At 41.0% G+C, this 19,749-nt stretch overlaps 1 protein-coding gene across 1 annotated transcript in view; it reads right to left on the bottom strand.

Moving 5' to 3' along the window:
- Nucleotides 1-19,749, bottom strand: part of LOC145434853 (serine protease ndl-like) — a 119,024-nt gene that overhangs the window by 73,858 nt on the left and 25,417 nt on the right. The window lies entirely within an intron of this gene.

Here is a 19,749-nt window from a genome sequence, read left to right as displayed (position 1 = left end):
TTTTCAAGACTCTTTTACATTTGTAATAAAACTTCGATTGCGACGTCACGACAGGGTATCAACTAAGGGGCAAATTAATCATACTTTTGTAGTCTTGAGACGAGTGAAGTAAAGTAATTTTTAATTCAGTACGAAGTAGAGTAACAGTCCGAATCTGGGCGAAGTGTAGTGCCTCACAAATTACTTGTTATACATTTTAATGATATATTCATATTAGAAATATATCAAAATCTAGAAGCTTTTCGAGCCAACACTCTTCTGGGGTAATCGTCGGCATAAATACCATTTAAAAAACTTGCATATAACAACACTGCATACAGTCAATTGTGACGTCATAGAAACAAAACAACATCAAGTGCAGAGGTCTCAAACTCAAATGTGCTCGCGGGCCAGTTTTCCAGCTTTGACGACGCCGCGGGCCGCAGCATTTATAGGGGGAATTCTGTCTTTCCAAGTAGGTCAAAATTGGCGGGAATGAAATGTCCTATTGAAAGTGATCCAGCAGACTGACAGTAAACACACATCTTTAAAATGTGATTTACTCTTGTATCAATTTAGGCCTGGCACGAAATGAATCTTCATATTTATAACTATGTGAGTAGAATTGTTATTGTACTTGATATATATTAATTATAAGATATAGACACCATATGGGCGGACAAATGTATGATGCAATCATAAAATGCTATCTGGTTATAATTTTGCAGCTACTATGAATATTTTGAATTTAACAGATTGATAATAGAGACTGATCTGATATCAAAACACTTTTAGGTTGAGCAATGTAATTCCAATCCAGGATTCGGGTATACTTCTGATAAGTAGGCTGTTAATCTCAATGCCAAATATCAAATATAGGAGCAGAAAAAAATATAAATATAATTTAAATATGTTAATGAATGTGTCCTAGACATTGAAATGTCGGAACGCCGAAGAGCCCATTGTTGTTACGTGGTTGGAGCGTACCACTACGGTACTCGGTACCTTTAAGTGGCTAGTTAGAGAAATACCAAGCTGCGACCTTCTGATCTATTACTATTCCCCTGATACGCGATTAGTTTGTTGCGTTCATGGCTCTAACAAATTCACGGCATTCCGAGTCCACTCGAGTCATGTTCATTTTGCCATCGAGTTAGCCTGAGTCCGAGTAATTCTAAGAAAGGTCGCGTCCAAGTATAGATAACTAACCTACGGAGTTTAGTTATCTATATAGTCCAAGTCCAACTCACAACTTTCAGTCACGACTCGTCTAAGGGTCAGGTTTTGTCATCATGAATTGGAAATCTGGCGAAATAGTGAATCGTCCACTGCATGGTAGCGTTTGCAATTGATGTGATAGTGTCAGGCTTTCGGAGCAATTTAAACGGGAATTTTCACTTTATAACCAGAAAAGATATATGTCACACTTATATATTGACAAATTATTAAAAATCTAAAATGTCGTCGCGGGCCGCACAAAATGCTCTGGCGGGCCGCATGCGGCCCGCGGGCCGCGTGTTTGAGACCTCTGATCAAGTGCAAACAAACCGCTAGTGCAGCTAGTGGCCAATTTTTAGCTGATGCAAACGTTCCTTCTGCTGGCATAAGCGTGGTTGATGGATCTTAATGAATGTCGATTCCAGCACGGACGAGTGGAAAAGTGTGCGGCCTCTACCAAAAATTGAGCATCAGTCGTCACTATAGTTATTGAGGCAAGTAGCATGCTCAGCTAAATGCATGACAATGGCAGTGTTCATTGTCACGGCCGGATTGTGTTCCAACACCCTTAGGTAAGTTTCAGTTTCAGCGGCCTGTCCCTGGGGATTTAATGCACGAAGTCTAATAACGCGCGGTACATGTTGTTTGATACATTCCAGCAAGCGCTGAGTTGTTCTTCCTACATACCGACAATCACAGTGGCATTTAAATTCGTAAATGATATTGCTTTGTTGAGAAGCGGCAATAATATCTTCGCGCGTTGCAGGGTGTAGTTGTTTGGTGGTGAATACAACATTCGTTTTGACGTTGTGGTAACAACGATCTACGGAGGAGATCAACTGTTTTTCAAAACGAGAAGAGATAGGACCCAACTGCGATAAATGCATGTATACCTTATTCTCAGGGCGTTCGTTTGTGTTTTGGGAATCGCTGACATCGGAATTGTTGAGTTTTCTGTCCATAGAATGCTTGATGATATGTCCCGGGTAACCGTTATTAATTAAAATTTTCCGGATATATTTGAGCTCCGAGTTTAATTTTACATCCGAACAGATCATCAATGCTTTATGTCCAATGTTCCAATTAAATTTAGTTTACGGCGGTTTTGCTGAACGAATTCCAACGCAGATATTGTCCGGTAGATGTTGGTTTCCGGTACACCGAAGTAACGATGTTGATACCCCGTTTCTCTACAAGAACGTCAAAGAACGGTAACGAGCTGTCGCACTCTTTTTCAAATGTGAATTTCAATGAAGGATGAAGCGCATTCAAGTTATTCAGAAAATCGTCAAACTCTGCCTCGTTATCGCAGATGACGAAGTTGTCGTCCACATATCGATGATATGGGTTTTTTGATTGTATCAGCTGTGAACAATTTGTTCTCATAGAATCCCACAAATATATTTGCTACCATCGGGTCGAGAGGGGATCCCATCGCTAAGCCATTGCTTTGTCTGTACATAGTATCAATAAAACTAAATTCAACAGAGCAAGTGGCCATATTCAAGAGTTCAACCAAAACTTTACGCGAGAAAAGAAGTGGTGGCAAATCAGTATCGTATAGCGCGCAAGCACAGATATCAATTGTCTCTTTCAACGGTACGTTCGTGAAAAGACTAATGGGCCCGTATTGAAGAAACCTGACTCAGTGCTCAAACTCACTTTGCGTTAAAATTGCGTACCAATCGGTATTCAGAGAGCGCAACTCAAGAATGAGTTTGAGCACGGCTGGAGTCGTACTTTGCGGTTTATCGAGCTCGACTTTGAGCTGTTTGATATTCAGAGACGATGCGCGGTAGCTGTCGAGCTGAGAATTTGGCAGTCGAGTGCCCGTTTTCTGAGTCGAGCCGGGGGCAGTCTCAAGGCTTTACTCGAACGCTTTGCACTGACTTTTCTGGTAGTATGCTGCAGGTTGATAGGCTGTGCACAGGGCTTTGGAGCAGCCGTAAATTTAAACTGCTCCAGCTCCGGCTCCGGAGCTCTCTTCTGTCATAGATTACCTCAGGCTCCAGCTCCGGAGCCGCATTATTACCACTGCTCCGGCTCTAGCTCCGGCTCTGAAATTATCGAATGGTTCTGTCTATATCAGGGATGGCCAACCCGGGGGCCAAATGTGGCCCGCGAGGTAATTTCCTATTATATTATCGAAAATGAATTGCTCAGAACTTGCAATGTCAACCAAAAATTACAATTCTGGCTGCAACACTTGGGATGTTGATGACTAAAATATCAGGTCCGACGCATTGGCAGATTCGGGGTCCAGTCACATTTTCAGTAAATCGTCGTACATTACAATAGACTGAAATAGTAGCGAAATTTTTCTTCACGCTTTGCGTGTTTAAGTGTCACACGATTTCTTGGTTGGTAGCCTACCCCCCTTACTGAAAATGAAAGAACGCCTAATTTACACGATTGAGTCTAACTGTGTTCGCAATTACGGGAGAATAAGTCTAATCGCGTTCGCGCTCGCATAAAAATCGTCGACGGTAAAATGTAGGCACAAAATGATTGTCGCATATTATCGGAGACCTTCGACATCGATGTGTCCAGACGCCGAATAGTCGTGTCCTTACAAACTGAGCTAATCGGGTGGTATACAAAAGACCCGCAATACTCACCTAGTTTATTTATAAACTTATAAAATCTTAACCGCTTGGCGTGGCAAGTGGACCGCGCACTCGGTCGTTAATTGCATGTGCCCCTTCAGCCGAAGAGGTTGGCCATTTCTGGTCTATATAGATTACTCATCTACCCATAGGTTAGTTATCTATAGTAATCTAGAGTCTCTCAGCTGTCAGTAACATCCGATGTAGCAACAAAGAGATATAGGTGCTGCCATGCCGGCTTGTGACTTCATACTGAATACTTGTCAATTGTCGACAACATCATGGTCGCAGTAGAGCGCACTTTACTATATGCCATTGCCAGGCCGTGATATTTTTGGCATTTCAGGAGCCAGATGCCAAAACTGCCAAAAAAAAATTGGAAAATGCCAAAAATAAGCAATATTTGGCAGATGCCAAAAATAACACGGCCTGCCAAATAGTGTATTTCGTTCGTGTTGTTGTGCTGACAGGACCGCCTTACAAGCAAGTAGAGCGTATGTTAGAGGCAGGTTTTTCAATCTGGGTCCAGACCACCCATTACGGATGAAAGCATGGCGTTTGAAATGGTGTGGGCACAGCTAGATTGAACGGCTGACTGCATTTCGTTTACGTCATTCTTTCCATTTGTCCAAATGCAATTTTACGACAATTTTTGACCGGCTTGTCGAGCACCAAATTTGATAAAACGGGTATAAATAAGCTGCCGCTGTACTGATTATTAAAATATAAATTATATTCTGCTCATGGAAATGGAACCCCCAAAATCGACCACAATTTTTGCATCGTGATCGAGTTGAACATTGTGACGCGGCAAACTGTCTGGCTATTTCTGAGCTGCATATTCTCGTTTTGCCAGACAGTCTTGTTGCGTCAATGTTCTTAAACAAGCTAACCTTCCCAGGACTGTTCCATGCGAGTAGGTAATATTAAAGCCACCTGAAGTGACAAAAGTCCTTCGAAAATATCTCGATAGACTGAAGGAGATGGGATAGTCGGGCTACTAAATAGAATGTGTTGAGAGACAACACAGAAAACGCCTAGAAAAGTATCAGGAAGAAAATTCTTTCCGTGATGAGATCGATGGCGCTGGCGAAGTGATCTCTTTTCATGGTGCATGGAAGCCGGTTCGGCCCTCCAAAGATTTTGAAGCTATCAAAATCTTTTGTGGATGACTGGCAACATTCATTCGCTCATCGGCTACTGTTGAAGCCTATATTTCCCAGATACGCTGGGCTAGAAATGAATTTAGGAGAAACTTGGCTGACCTGAGCTTGGAAGCATTGTTACAGTGCAAACGATTTAGGTCTATTCAACAGCTGTAACAATCAGGTGTTGAGCGTGTTTGTTAGGCTTCTCTTTCTTTGTTTTTTTGCTTATTGGCACCGATTCTGATGGATATGGCACGTTTTGTGCCTTCGTTTAATATTATTAACCTATGAAATTGCTAGATTTTTTCTTCCTAATATTGTTTGTTGGCACTGAATATCAGTGGATGCTGCGCATTTTGTGGTGTCTTTTGGCAAACTGGCCCAAATAAAGCGTTTTTGTGACTAATTTGAGTCTGAAACTATCTATTTAGAGGACGATGCCAAAACTGCCAAAAATAAAAATCGAAAAATCTTATTTTTGGCAGTTTTGGCATATGCCAAAAATAACACGGCCTGGCCATTGCTGTGCACAGAATTAAAATTCTGGCCTGCTGTTCAATTAGGATGAATCAGCAGATGTGGTTGTTGCATACATAATAGCATCTTATGAAATAGGTCGGAGCCGGAGCTACTCCTCAAACTACGAGCTCCAGCTCCGGCTGAATTTTATGTAGAGCTCCGGCTCCAGTGAAAATGCACGGCTCTGGGGCTCCTGCTCCGGGCTCCGGCTCCAAAGCCCTGGCTGTGCACATATATTATTGGGATTTATGATGTTAATGGTTAACTATTCCGGAATGAAACATTGTAAAGTCCACCGAGTTCGATCATTTTCATGCAATATCTAGATTCTATAAGCTGTATAATAGTGTACAGATAACTGTATATGAATGAAATGAGAGTTGTGAAGTATGGCAGAGATTCGGCAGTATTCATACATACAAGCCTTGCTTTTTCGCAGTTACCTCGATGTGTCTGTCGCATGATAATGTTCAGGTAAAGCAGACTAGGCTATAATGTTAGATTTCAACAAGATTATTTTTTTCAGTTGAAGTATGTCAAAATTAAGGTTTAGCTTGGCTGTCAAGCGCCGTCTTATTACTCTTGTAAGCGCAAAGCTGGATGTACTTGAGGATAAACGAAATGATGAAGTTCTATCCAAAGGAAAAATGCTACATTGGAAGATCATGCCGTTCAATACAATTCCTTCCCGGATGCTCAAAAGGTATATCCAAGCAGCTTGAATAATGGGTGTCCGGACAATACCGAGAAAACCATTACCGAGAATGCCATTACCGAGAATGGACACCACCGAAAATGGACATTAGCGAGAATTGACGCCACCGAGAATGGACATTACCGAGAATGGACACCACAGAGAATTTACGCTACCGAGAATTGACATTACAGAGAATGGACATTACCGAGAATTGACACCACAGAGAATGGACATTACCGAGAATGGACACCACAGAGAATGGACATTACCGAGAATGGACACCACAGAGAATTGACATTACCGAGAATTGACACCACAGAGAATGGACATTACCGAGAATGAACACCACAGAGAATGGACGTTACCGAGAATGGACACCACAGAGAATGGACGCTACCGAGAATTGACACCACAGAGAATGGACATTACCGAGAATATTGACAATACCGAGAATGGACATTACCGAGAATGGACATTACCGAGAATATTGACATTACAGAGAATGTACATTACCGAGAATGGACACCACAGACAATGGTCATTACAGAGAAAATGGGCAATACCGAGAATGGACATTACAGAGAATGTATATTTCCGAATATGAAGAATGTCGTGAAATCTAAACCAGAAAATACCTGATATCACGACGTTGGGATCCATGTTATTTATAGTTGTTACGTGCTGTTGTCCAAGGGACCGCGCAGTGAGTTGGGGAGTGCGCGCAGCCTCGTGAAAAATTAGAGAGTGATGCACATACGATTTGTGTTTGTGCAATATGCATATTAGGGTTGTTCAGATTTGAAAAATTGTCAGGAAACTTCGATGCTTGTGACCCAAATGAAGGTTTAGTACATAAAAACACTTTTATGAACAATTTTGGTCATCTTTGTCGTGATCTTCTATCCCCGAAACCCCCTCAAATATCCACGGGGCAATTCTCCTTACTACTGGATATGTAATGTTGACCACGTCACCGGTTTATAGCTTTTGTGACGTTATAAGTTGAAAACGGCCATGTAAAGATGATATATTGCAATAAAATAGCCATGATTTCAAAATTGTACTTAAATGCAGTCCCATAAAGGCCACATGCATACCGATTTCACTCTGCACAACCTCTCTATCATGCTTATGGGAATCATGTATTGGTTGCACCATTGACATCGGCTTGTTTTGGATCGTCCATTGAAGAAGCGCCGTTGGGTTGCAATTCGTGGACAAATACTGATATTCCCATCTAGTTTCCAGCCATAAGGTATTATTCAAAGGTATATAATGTCAGTAATACTTTTCTCAACTTCAAATCATCTGTAAAATACCATGTTATCTTATTTTATGGTAGACTGCAATTTAGTTGCAGAAGAATGTCTGAAACAAAGCGGATATGGGTTTTGCGGACCAACAATGAAGAAGATTCAGGTCTGCCCACTATTTGGTCTGATATTCTGGTCACTATTCGGAAGGATATTTATCTGAGTGTATTAGTCACTCCAAGTTACCGACTCTAGATGAGGTTCTACTACATCCGCCATATCTGAAAGAATATTGCCCCGAAACTACCACAACGCAGGACTGTGTCCTTCTAACTGTTGAAGAGGTTGACAACGTATGGAATATGACAAGAATATCTATAAGGCAAGCGCTGAACATTGTGTTGATGCATTGTTTCAGGCATTCTTCTTCAACTAAATTGCAGTCCACCATAAAATAAGATAGCTCGGTATTTTACAGATGATTTGAAGTTGAGAAAAGTATTACTGACATTACATACCTTTGAATAATATCTTATGGCTGAAAACTAGCTGGGAATATCAGTATTTGTTCACGAATTGCAACCCAACGGCGCTTCTTCAATGTAAGATCCAAAACCACCGGATGTCAATGGTGCAACAAATACATGATTCCCATGAGCATGATAGACAGGTTGTGCAGAGTGAAATCGTTATGCATGTGGCCTTTATGGGACTGCATTTAAGTACAATTTTGAAATCATTGCTATTTTATTGCAATATATCATCTCTACACGGCCGTTTTCAACTGATAACGTCACAGAAGCTATAAACCGATGACGTGGTCAACATTACATATCCAGTAGTAAGGAGAATCGCCCCGTGGATCTTTGGGGGGTTTTCGGGGATAGAAGATCACGACGAATATGACCAAAATAGCTCATTTAAGTGTTTTTATGTACTAAACCTTCATTTGGGTCACAAGCATCGAAGTTTCCTGACAATTTTTCAAATCTGAACAACCCTAATGCATATGCATAACATGCGTGCATTATAGGCACTGTGCATATGAGACAGGACAGAAATGTGGTAATCTAACCCGTTTACTATAAAATGTCTCGTACTACTTTCTGCCACCGATAAGGTGATAAGCGTCGCATTGTTTCCTTCTCAACAATTACCAATTATTAATAACAATATGCTGCTGGAAGGAGAAGGTGCAGAATAGCCTTATAAGTAGGGCTGGGCACAATGATTCGAGTACTCGAATCTGAATCTAGCATAAATTTTGATGATTCGAGTCGAGTAGTAAAATACGATTATTTTGAGTGATGGAAATATACGCTCCTCGTCACTGAAAGTTAATTTGTCAACGAGAATTATAGTTTCGATACTAATTTTCACTGTTGAAGCTTTGCAACCTTGATTGACCGTGTCGTAGCATACGAAACATATGGCACAAAGTACAAATGTTACTGGGGATAGCACATTTCCGAAATCATGGCCTTCCCACAACAATGTTTTCAAGTGCAATGAAATCGGTATGGTCGAAAAAATACCAAATTATGTTCAATGTGATGGATAACAGGCATTATATTCTTTGTGGTCGCATAAAAGGTACATGCTTGAACTTTGACATATTACATTCTATTATGCCGTCATAATGATTGATACTCGATTACTCGACTCGACTCGAAGCATATTTCGTGATTCAGAATCGAATCACTCAGGTACTCGATTTTGCCCAGCCCTACTTATAAGGCTTTATAAGTCGAGCAAAGTAAACATTATTGAGAGGACATTACTAGTAGCCTAAAGCCAACCGTTTGCTGAAAATGACTAAGCTGCATCAACCGAAAATGTAGGCCATGATCTGCATAGATACTTGTTTATCCCCTTTTCGAGATTTGAAAGAATTGATGCCTTCTTGCTTCTTACCAATCACAGCAGCTCGATGAGTTCCGCTAGTTTTACAGATATCCGTTCCTTTGAAGAAAACTGTTGTGTCATAGTTTGCCTTTTCGCTTTCAAGCAGATAAAACGAATTGAGATACGAATCACAGCAGGTTGATGGGTTATTAGAGGTATCCATGCCAGTGAAGCGATGGAATTCCTTATCAAACCATAGTTTCTTTAGTGGCTCTTAATCATATTATGCTCTTTTAGGATTAGAATCACAGCAGGTTGTTACAGATTTGTGCGCCAGTGAAGCGAAATTATTCAATGTTATGCCGTAGTTGCGGTATCATCACCACACTAATGTGGAGTGTTCGAGACAATCAGCTGTTTTAAAACCAACCGTATCGGTCAATCACATGCCTTACGACTAAAAGTCATGACAGGTGTTGGTCAGCTAAGGGAGGTGGACGACGAAATCACAGAACAATCAGGACCTAATGTATTACCTAGGAATCACAATGGTCACGGTCATAATTGAATATATTTCTGCGTAGGAATATTACGCAGTGTACAGTTTCTCTAGGTTTGCTAACTGCTTTAGATGAAAAATGTACATCGGTTAATTGTATACGCAGCGATCAACGAAGTTTCTTTATCTTGTGCTGTTCAATCCTGATGAACACGATAATAGAATTTTTAATCAATCCAACTTTATTATCTACGCCCTACATTAAATTGTGTTTGCGCCCAGAATCACCACAAGACACGTTCTATTACAATAATTTGTGAGCCAGATTTTCGTGACGGTCACTATACTGATTAAACACGCACTTTTTCCATAGTAATCATCTTCTACCAATATTAATTCTTTTCTACTTCATACACTCTATTCCCGAATTATCGCGTCAGCCTAAACATATGAATTATCGCGTCAGCCTAAACATATATGTTGACCAATCTATAGAATGACTAACCATCTACTGAAAATGAGTATGCCCATGCCGCAAATGAAAAATGTAGACCATGATTTGCCAGCATATTTGTTACTCCCTTTGCGAGCTCTGTGAGAGTTGATGACTTATCGATTTCAACCATATTATACTCTTTTGAGATATGCATGACAACTGGATGCTACAGATTTCCGTATCAGTGAAGCGGAGTAGGCTAATTCGCATGTCACGGTTGGTACACGAATCGGAAACGTAGTCGACAATCAGCTGATATTGTAAAACCGCTTTAAAACCAACCCCATTGATTGATGATCACATGCTTTAGGACTATAAGTTCACGTGTACAATTTATGCATGCACTCATGCAGGCATGTCATGCATATGTAGGTACAGATCGCGTGTATGTGCATCATGGCGTTGCCACATTCGGTGTCAATTCGCAGGTATAATTTTCCCGACAACGTCCGTCTCAGTAAGATAGATTCTCGACATTGGCAATTCTCAGTTCTGTCCATTTCTGTGGTGTCAATTCTCGGTAATGTCCATTCTCTGTGGTGTCAATTCTCGGTAATGCCCATTCTCTGTGGTGTCAATTCTCGGTAATGTCAATTCTCTGTGGTGTCAATTCTCGGTTCTGTCCATTCTCTGTGGTGTCAATTCTCGGTTCTGTCCATTCTCTGTGGTGTCAATTCTCGGTAATGTCCATTCTCTGTGGTGTCAATTCTCGGTAATGTCCATTCTCTGTGGTGTCGATTCTCTGTAATGTCCATTCTCGGTAATAGCGTTCTCGGTAATGTCCTTTCTCGGTAATGGTTTTCTCGGTATTTGTATAGAATCGAATAATGTTTGACTACCATGAAGACGAGGTAAGCTTTTTGATGAAATTCTAGGAATATGCCGAGGCCAGTTCTAATGCGTATGCATTTCAACAGATCGAAAGAAGTTATTACAGAGGAATGGGCCCAACTGGCTGTAACTGGCGGAGGTCCTCCAACCAAGGCAGTACCAGAAATATTGCAGATGATCCATAGCATGATACCAGAACGATTTGAGCCACATCTTGATCGACATCTTCAGGTACGGTATGTGCCATAAGAATGGACACTTCATTGATAAAAGCGCCATATTAAGCAGTGATCCCCACAATTGGTAGTCAAGGGTATTCGTTGTTGATATGTGAGCATCGCTGACTCTGGTTATCTAGGTTTTGCTGCGTGTTAGCTGCGACTCCTGCTCGTACCAAATTTGTGCAATAGGCCTACCTCCAAAATCGCCCCGTCTGATAACTGTAAAACCATATGTTTGCAAACCCGAAAGCTATCACTGACCATAATTGGCAATGCGCATTGATTGATAGTCGTGAGGACCATAGCCAGTCAATGGTGATCAAGGTCTGGGATATATCCTCCAGGTGGTGTGGACATCGATATTGTTTATTATTAATGAGAGTTAACTAAAATCTGTGTAAATATATAGGCCCTCAGATACATGACTAACATGAGCAAAGCTTTATAAGCATATATAAGTTATTTAGAAGTTATACGCATTCGTGATGCAATGAGGGCTTTCTATATCATATATCCCTATTTCAGATGCGACTTTCACGACATGCCGGTGGTAAAAGAAACGGAAAAGACGGGCATGCCAAGAAACCAAAATGAACCGAAGTTGATAACTTTATACCGGATGCCATGTTCTTGGAGCATGAGCTGAAAGTGGAAAAGATCGAATTGGAAATTGACTGCTTGCAACAGCAAAGGCTCTTAGTAGAGAAGCAACAGTACCTTGCTGATCTGCGGGTTGGCACTTGTGACCAAGCACCTGTTGATAGCAGATGTAAGGCAAAAGCTTGAAGGCTCGCCTTCACCAAACCTAGTAGAAGCTAGTCTATCTACTTTATGAAAACTTTAGTTTTAAGAATCATTGCTTCTGCTTGCAGCACTGTGATGTAAATACTCTTTTTGAGTTATTTCCATTTCCCTGCGCATGACAGTTAGGTACTATGCTTGTACTTGCTGCAACGTGACATGACTGCTTTTCATGTGCCATACCCATTTAACTGCACATTGTTGATAGTTACTAAGCTTGTGCTTGCAGCAATGTGACATGACAACGTTTCTTCTACCGTACCCGTTCCACTGTGCATTATTGACAGTTACAATGCTTGTACCTGCAGCAATGTGACATGGCTGCTTTTTTGTGCCATACCCCATTGACTGTGCATTGTTGGTAGTTACTATTGTCGTACTTGCAGCAATGTGACATGACTGCTTTTCTTGGGCCATACCCATTTAACTGTGCATTGTTGATAGTTACTAAGCTTGTACTTGCAGCAATGTGACATGAATACGTTTATTTTGTTATGCCCATTTTTAACTGCATAAGCCTTGACTTGCAATACCACGCTGTGATAATAATGCTTTTTTCTCTATGCTCGTGTAACTGTGTATTATTGATAGTTACTGTTCTCCTTCATTTCTTTCTACACTGTTTCATTCCGTTCGGTTTTATACAAGTTACACCAGAGTCTCTTTGTTTGTATTAACAAATTAAATTTAAGTCGTAAAGTGGGCTTATACGATCCGTCGGCTCCGAGTTAAGTAGGCCTCTCCGCGATCCGCGTACATCTCTCGCAACTTCTTGTGGGATTACAAGGACACTAGTCTCATTGTTGATAATGCACCTAAATTTGAAGGGATTTAAGCGCTCGATATTAGCAAAATCAAGATATATATTACCTGTGCTTTCTGGCATGGTAGTAGAACACTGCTGTTAAAATAAATCAGTCATTGATGTGTCAACATTTATCCTTATCCATAGACCCAGTGATAAGCAGAGGGACACCCTCTTCCACTCTCCAGAAGACCTTTCCATGGTTATTCCGGAGGATGTAAGAACCTTGTTATATCGACGTTCAGCAGCTGTAAAATCGCGTGGCTTCATTGGCTGCGACTTCACCTTTGATGTATACTAAAGCTGAGCTTTTATGAGCTATGGCAATACTGTCCGGCTTCATTAATCTGCCAACGTTGAGCTAGGAGACATGTTCCAGTTCCCCAGCTGCAACTTGAAAGCTTCATGTGGCGTAAAAGCGCAAAACAACAAGGAACTTTAACAACGGGGGCAGCGGCGGGCCTTTGTTGGGTGGCTTGGTAAGGTCATGTAGGACCACCATAAATCCACTAACACCGGCTTTAGTAAACCTATAGCGACCAGAACACAGTTCCTCATTGATTTATTCCACGAGATTATCAAAATCTGAACGGTACTTCCGTACTTGCTGCAGCCTGTTCCCCGTCACTTGTATGTAATATTCTAACATATCTATGTACTGTACACGTACCGTATAGCTATCTGCCAATCTGGAAACGGTGTCTCGTGCACGCCAGATATTCTACAAACTGTACACACGGTGTGATACTGCATGCCAAATATATTACGGTTAACGTACAGGGATTCCAACCCGGCATCGTAACAGTTCATATCGAGCGAGCGCAGAGTTGAGAATGATGCCATACATGTCGAGTAAGACTCGAAACTGAGCAAAGCTGGAAAATGTATTTGAATGCGAAGCATCTACTCCAGTGGTTCCCAACCTGTGGTACGCGAAGGTCTTCGGGGTGGTACGCGAATAGATTCTGTTTTGTTTCGACCGAAGGTAGTTATTAGTGAAGGTGGGGTTGAAAATAAAGATTGTTCTCCCATAAACTTCCGGCTTGACATGGCCTCCTCGCACTTCACTCTAGCTTCTACGTCTGAGTACGAGCGAGGATTTTTAACTCTGATGACTATAAAGTCGAAGAAACGAAACCGACTAGTTGCGGCAATGCAGGATTTTCGATGTGCTGTGAGCAAACATATGCCACGAATCGACCAGCTGGAGCTGTGGTTCTCAAATTGGGGGGGGGGGCGAAAGCATTAAAAGCGTTAAAGCATTAAATATTCGTTGGGATTTATAGCATCCTGGTTGCATTTTGTAATATGTCGATAGGGGGGGGGGGCGAAATTTTTCACTTTCATAAACGAGAACGTGTCTATAAAAGGTTGAAAACCGCTGAGCTAGTGGAAAATGAGCAAATGCAGCCATCGAATTAAATCCATTGACGTTTGTTGTTTGCTTTTATTTCATTATGTTGTTCTTCTTGTCACTGGTGGTGAAAGAAACCAATTTCGGGCTTTCCATTAACCCTGGCTGATAATGCCCAGTTTATTAGTATGTGCTACTACGGCCCGCATTGGTCAAATACATCATCATGACGTCATAAATGACGTAGACATTTTTCACCGCTTTCAGCGTGCGTAATTTATTTAGGTGGTACGCGAGCACTGCATAATACCTCGAAATGGTACGTGGGTGAAAAAGGTTTTGAACCACTGCTCTACTCTCCGTTGAGCAAGGCTTGAGTTTTAGTTCGAGACGTCTCTTTGAATACGGGCCATGATATCATAAGACCCAAGGAACATGTTCCAATGCGGCAGGTTGGCGGTTTTCACCTTGCGCGCAAACTCAAATGAATCGGTGGCACAGTGCGAGCCATACAATGAACACACTTGTTCTAAAATATCAATCAGCCACTTCGCGAGCGTTCGGCCTAATCTTTCCATGATTGGATCGGCTCAGCACAAGCTCGCGAAGTGGCTGATTGATATTTTAGAACCAGCGCATTCATTGAATGGTTCGCACTTTGCCACCGATTCAGTTACTTTTGCGCGCGAGGTGAAAACCGCCGACCTACCGCATTCGATCACGTTCCTTGGGTCCTATGATATCATTAGTCGTTTCACGAACGTACCGTTGAAAGAGACAATTGACATCTGTGCTTGCGCGCTATACGATAGTGATTTGCCACCACCCCCTTTGTCGCGTGAAGTTTTGGTTGAACTTTTGATATCCCCATTTGCTGTGTTGAACTTAGTTTTAATGATACTGTGTACAAACCGATGGCTTAGCGATGGGATCCCCTCTCAACCCGATTGTAGCAAATATATTTGTGGGATTCTATGAGAACAAATTGTTCACAGCTGATACAATCAAAAAACCCATATCGTCGATATGTGGACGACAACTTCGTCATCTGCGATAACGAGGCAGAGTTTGACGATTTTCTGGATAACTTGAATGCGCTACATCCTTCATTGAAATTCACATTTGAAAAAGAGTGCGACAGCTCGTTACCGTTCATGTAGAGAAACGGGGTATTCACGTCGTTACTTCGGTGTACCGGAAACCAACATTTACCGGACAATATCTGTGTTGGAATTCGTTCAGCCCAAACTGCCCTAACTTGAATTTAATTGGAACATTGCTACACATAACATTGACGATCTGTTCGGATCTAAAATTAAAATCGGAGCTCGAATACATCCGGAAAATTTTAATTGAGAACGGTTACCCGGGACATATAACCAGCATTCTAAGGACAGATTACTCAACAATTTCGATGCCAGCAATTACAAAAACACAAACAAAAGCCCTGAGAATAATGTATACATACATTTACCGTGGTTGGGTCCCATCTCTTCTCGTTTTTAGAAACAGTTGATCTCCGTCGTAGATGGTTGTTACGACAACGTCAAAACGAACATAGTACTCATCACCAAACAACTACTTCCTGCAACGTGGAAAGATGTTCTTCCCACTTCTCAATAAAGCCAGATAAATAGTTTACTAATTTCAGTGCCACTGTGATTGTAGGTACGTAGAAAGAACAACTCAGCGCTTGCAGGAGCGTATCATACAACATGAACGGTGCGTTATTAGACTACGTGCATTAAATTCCCAGGGACAGGTCGCCTAAATTGAAACTGACCGAAGGGTGTTGGAACACAATCCGGCCGTGGCAATGAACTCTGCCATTGGCAGGCATTTAGCTGAGCATGCTACTTGCGCCAATAACCATAGTTACGACGGATTCTCAATTTTGGGTAGAGGCCGCACACTTTTCACTGGTCCGCGCTGCAATCGATATTAATTATGATCCATCCCCCACGCTTATGCCATCAAAAGGAACGTTTGCTCCAGCTAAAAATTGGCCACTAGCTGTGCTCGCAGTTTGTCTGCACTTGATGTTGTTGTGTTTCTATGACGTCACAATTCGTTTTATGCCATGTAGTTATATGCAAGTTTTTGAAATTATCTTTATGCCGACGATTACCCCTAAGAGTGTTGCCTGGAGAAGCTAGGGCTTTTAATATATTTATAATATGAATATATTATTAAAATGTATATTAAAGATCTGAACCCCACAATGTACTTTCAAATTACTAATTTTATGCAATGCACCTGTGGGCAACGAAACAGATAACGAACACCTCATTGTTGCGTAAGTATACACCTCTGTCGACAGTCTTGTTGAAGATTCAGATTGATTGCGCCTTGTAGGACGGCGAACAACGTAACCACATATTCAAATATCTATTGTAATAAATATGAAGTGCCTAAACTGCCAGCTATTGCACGAATTTTCGAAAGAGATTCCAATGGTATATAATGCCCATTTCCAGACAGCGAAAGCCAATCTCCCACTTCGATTTTACACCGCAGCGCGTACTCCTTGTGCGAGGACACACTTTGGTAACCACTGGTGTATATGCTATATTTCTTTTAATTTGATTTTTATTGTAGAAGTGTTGGAAAGTAACTATAATGTCGATTCAGAGGTCATCTTGAGTAATTTTACATAGTGACTTTAGTCAATTCAAGTCAATTAATTTTCGAACGTGAGTGGACTCAAATCTATTCGCTTCATTTTAGGAAGTAACTCGGGTCAAGTCAGGTTATTGAAGTTGATTTCTTAATGTAAGAGTCATGATTCAATGTCATTGTACTTCGCTCTTTGTTTCAAATGCAGATTCAGGCGCCAGTTATTCTGAATCGAAAAATAAATATAGGTTTGAATGAATCACGTCACGTTTAGGGTCGATTTTTACTGCTTTTTCGAGGTATTCCTGAAGATTTATTCTACTTTCAGTACTTACTGAAGTGGATATGTTTTCGGACTACTTCCAATTCTACCGGAACAATATTGTGGATAAACCTAATACGTTTGCATTCCGAATTTCGAAAAGTATAAAGTAGTTTAAAACTTGGCACTATTCTCATGACTTACACGGCCATTTCGTGACAGTGCCCCTAGAGAATGGTACCTGAATGCATTTTCGAAGAATCTACCAACGGGCAGTGCCATTATAGTTATTTTGCACTCGGCGAAAAGATACATTTGGCGCCTTAGCATGTGGCGACCTTCCACTAACTGTTGAAAGTATGCGACCACCCCTCTCGATCAATATACTTAAATATTTACTGACTTTTAGTAATTCTCGTACCTTTCATTTCGTCTTACACTTGAAGTCGCTTTGACACGTCTTAAAAATTGCTACATGTAATTGAGTAGAAATGCATGGCGTTACTTGTGCTATTTGAGTGGCAAAGCGAATCACTTCGACTAACTCTGGTTCATAATAAAATCAGAAACCACAAAAAATGTAAAGCTTTTTATATATTTGTTATTGGCACTTAGTCATGCGACACACTAACAAAAAGCGTCGATGGTACATAGTGCTACTATCTGGCTCTGTTCCAGCATAGAAGTCGTGGTATTTGGTGTATGCCTCATAATATCATGTCGAGGGAGGGATCGACTGTCGTAGAGCCGATGCATATTTATTTATATTCTGAAGTAACACGTTAGTTCAGGTTTCATGTTGAACTATTAGTAAGCGGTCTCCATTCATCTGGTTGTCTACAATGACAGTGCGAAATCAGCCCTCTGTCTCGTGGCAATGAACCAAAAGAAAAACAGTTCAAAAAGATTCCTATAAAATGTGACAATATATAGAATCTGAAAAAAAGAATTAGCATGATAAGTAGAGGTGGGGATTAATGATGATGAACTCTTTCAAGTTAGCATGGTAAGAAATTATTTTTTGAAAGCCAGGCATCCTGGGTCGTTCAATGTTTCAAAGCAAGCTTAACGGGCCACATATTCGGGTCACGTGTCGGAGTGAACGATTCTCTTCTACATAATAGACCAACAATGTAATGTTTATTGTTTCCAACATTTTTGATTTTGCGAAAGAGCAGTGTGTTGTCAAAAAATCCATTGGCCGATTAAGTCTGTAAGGCTAAGATCTACAAAGATAGATAACCTATGGAACTAAATTGAGTAGGCAGCTACTACTCACAATCTTCAACCCTTTTGAAATCTGAGGCCTCTTATGGCTTCAGCCAACTTCATCTGGTGATATCTTGGCTCGTATACGTCCTAAACGCCTCATATTGGTCTGTACGAAAAGCTAGCAATCCTCTGATTTATTTGATACCTAATTTGAAAATTTCCGAGTACCGACGATTTTACATGAGGAGTTCGGCCAAAAATACGCATATTTAAAAAAGTCGTTATCACACAAAAATTTCCAGATATTTTCCGAGTGGGAAATATAGTCAGAAATTCTGCCAGAACATCATAAGTAGGCTTGTACGGTATTCTGTGTAATTTTTCAACGTTTCAAACATCTGACCTTGTTGTGGGGTGTATTCAGATGGGGACTTTATTAATTGTGGTCACGCTTCAGTGATTTTCAAGAACATAGTCAAGTTAAAATCCTAATTCGTGGCCGAATAAGAGTCCTAAACTGGTTTACTGTGCCTTAAAATGGTTAGATACGACAGGACAAAGTACACCACGTTGCTTCATGCCATTACCTGGGAGGTGGGGATCTGATTCGGTATTGATCTCGAACTTGACCATTATGACCACTCACTGACCACGCCCATATGTAAACTTTTATGTATTTTTGATTTTTTTGATATCTGGCGAGTCGCGCGGCTTACGGCCATGGTTGACGGCTTGTTCGAAACCATGAAACGGTGGCTACACACAGGGTTGTAATGTCTCGAGTCATGACTCGACTCGAGTCAGACTCGAGTCACGATTTTTTTGTGACTCGACTTGACTCGAGTCATTTTCATCACGCATGACTCGGCCCAAGTCATTGACTCGGCTTAATTTATATGACTTGAAGACGAAGAAATTTGCGAATCGTAATGGCTAGATCCACGCATCTGACGAATTCTGCCGATATCGCTATTTGTCACCACTGCTTTCGTGGCACTCGTCTGATATCAGATAAGCCACCGTAAAAACATCAGGCAATGGCACATAGTAGCAATGCATTGTATAAATAATTTAGTGATGAAGAGGTAATAAATCCTCCGCAATCATAGAACTCCAGACTTTTCAATTATACAAGCAAATAATCGAAGCAAAGTTCAATTTGTGTCAATGCAATGACTCAGGTGGTCAAGTACTTGGAAGAGACTGATAAGCTCATGTGTAGATTTGAAGGCGATGATTCTTTGCATTTTAGGGTGACTAGAAAGAATGAGTATCCAATGCTCTTAACAAAGGCTCAAAAATGCTTGTCAATTCCTGCACTTAGTGCACCAGTGCAACTCGTATTCAGAAGATGTGTATTTATTCTAAGGCTACGCCGATTTAATAT

The sequence above is a fragment of the Botryllus schlosseri genome, chromosome 3 (genome assembly GCF_051294905.1).
Source record: "Botryllus schlosseri isolate E-star chromosome 3, Bs_hap1, whole genome shotgun sequence".
Taxonomy (NCBI): Eukaryota; Metazoa; Chordata; class Ascidiacea; order Stolidobranchia; family Styelidae; genus Botryllus; species Botryllus schlosseri.
This window is presented reverse-complemented; position numbering and strand designations above follow the sequence as displayed.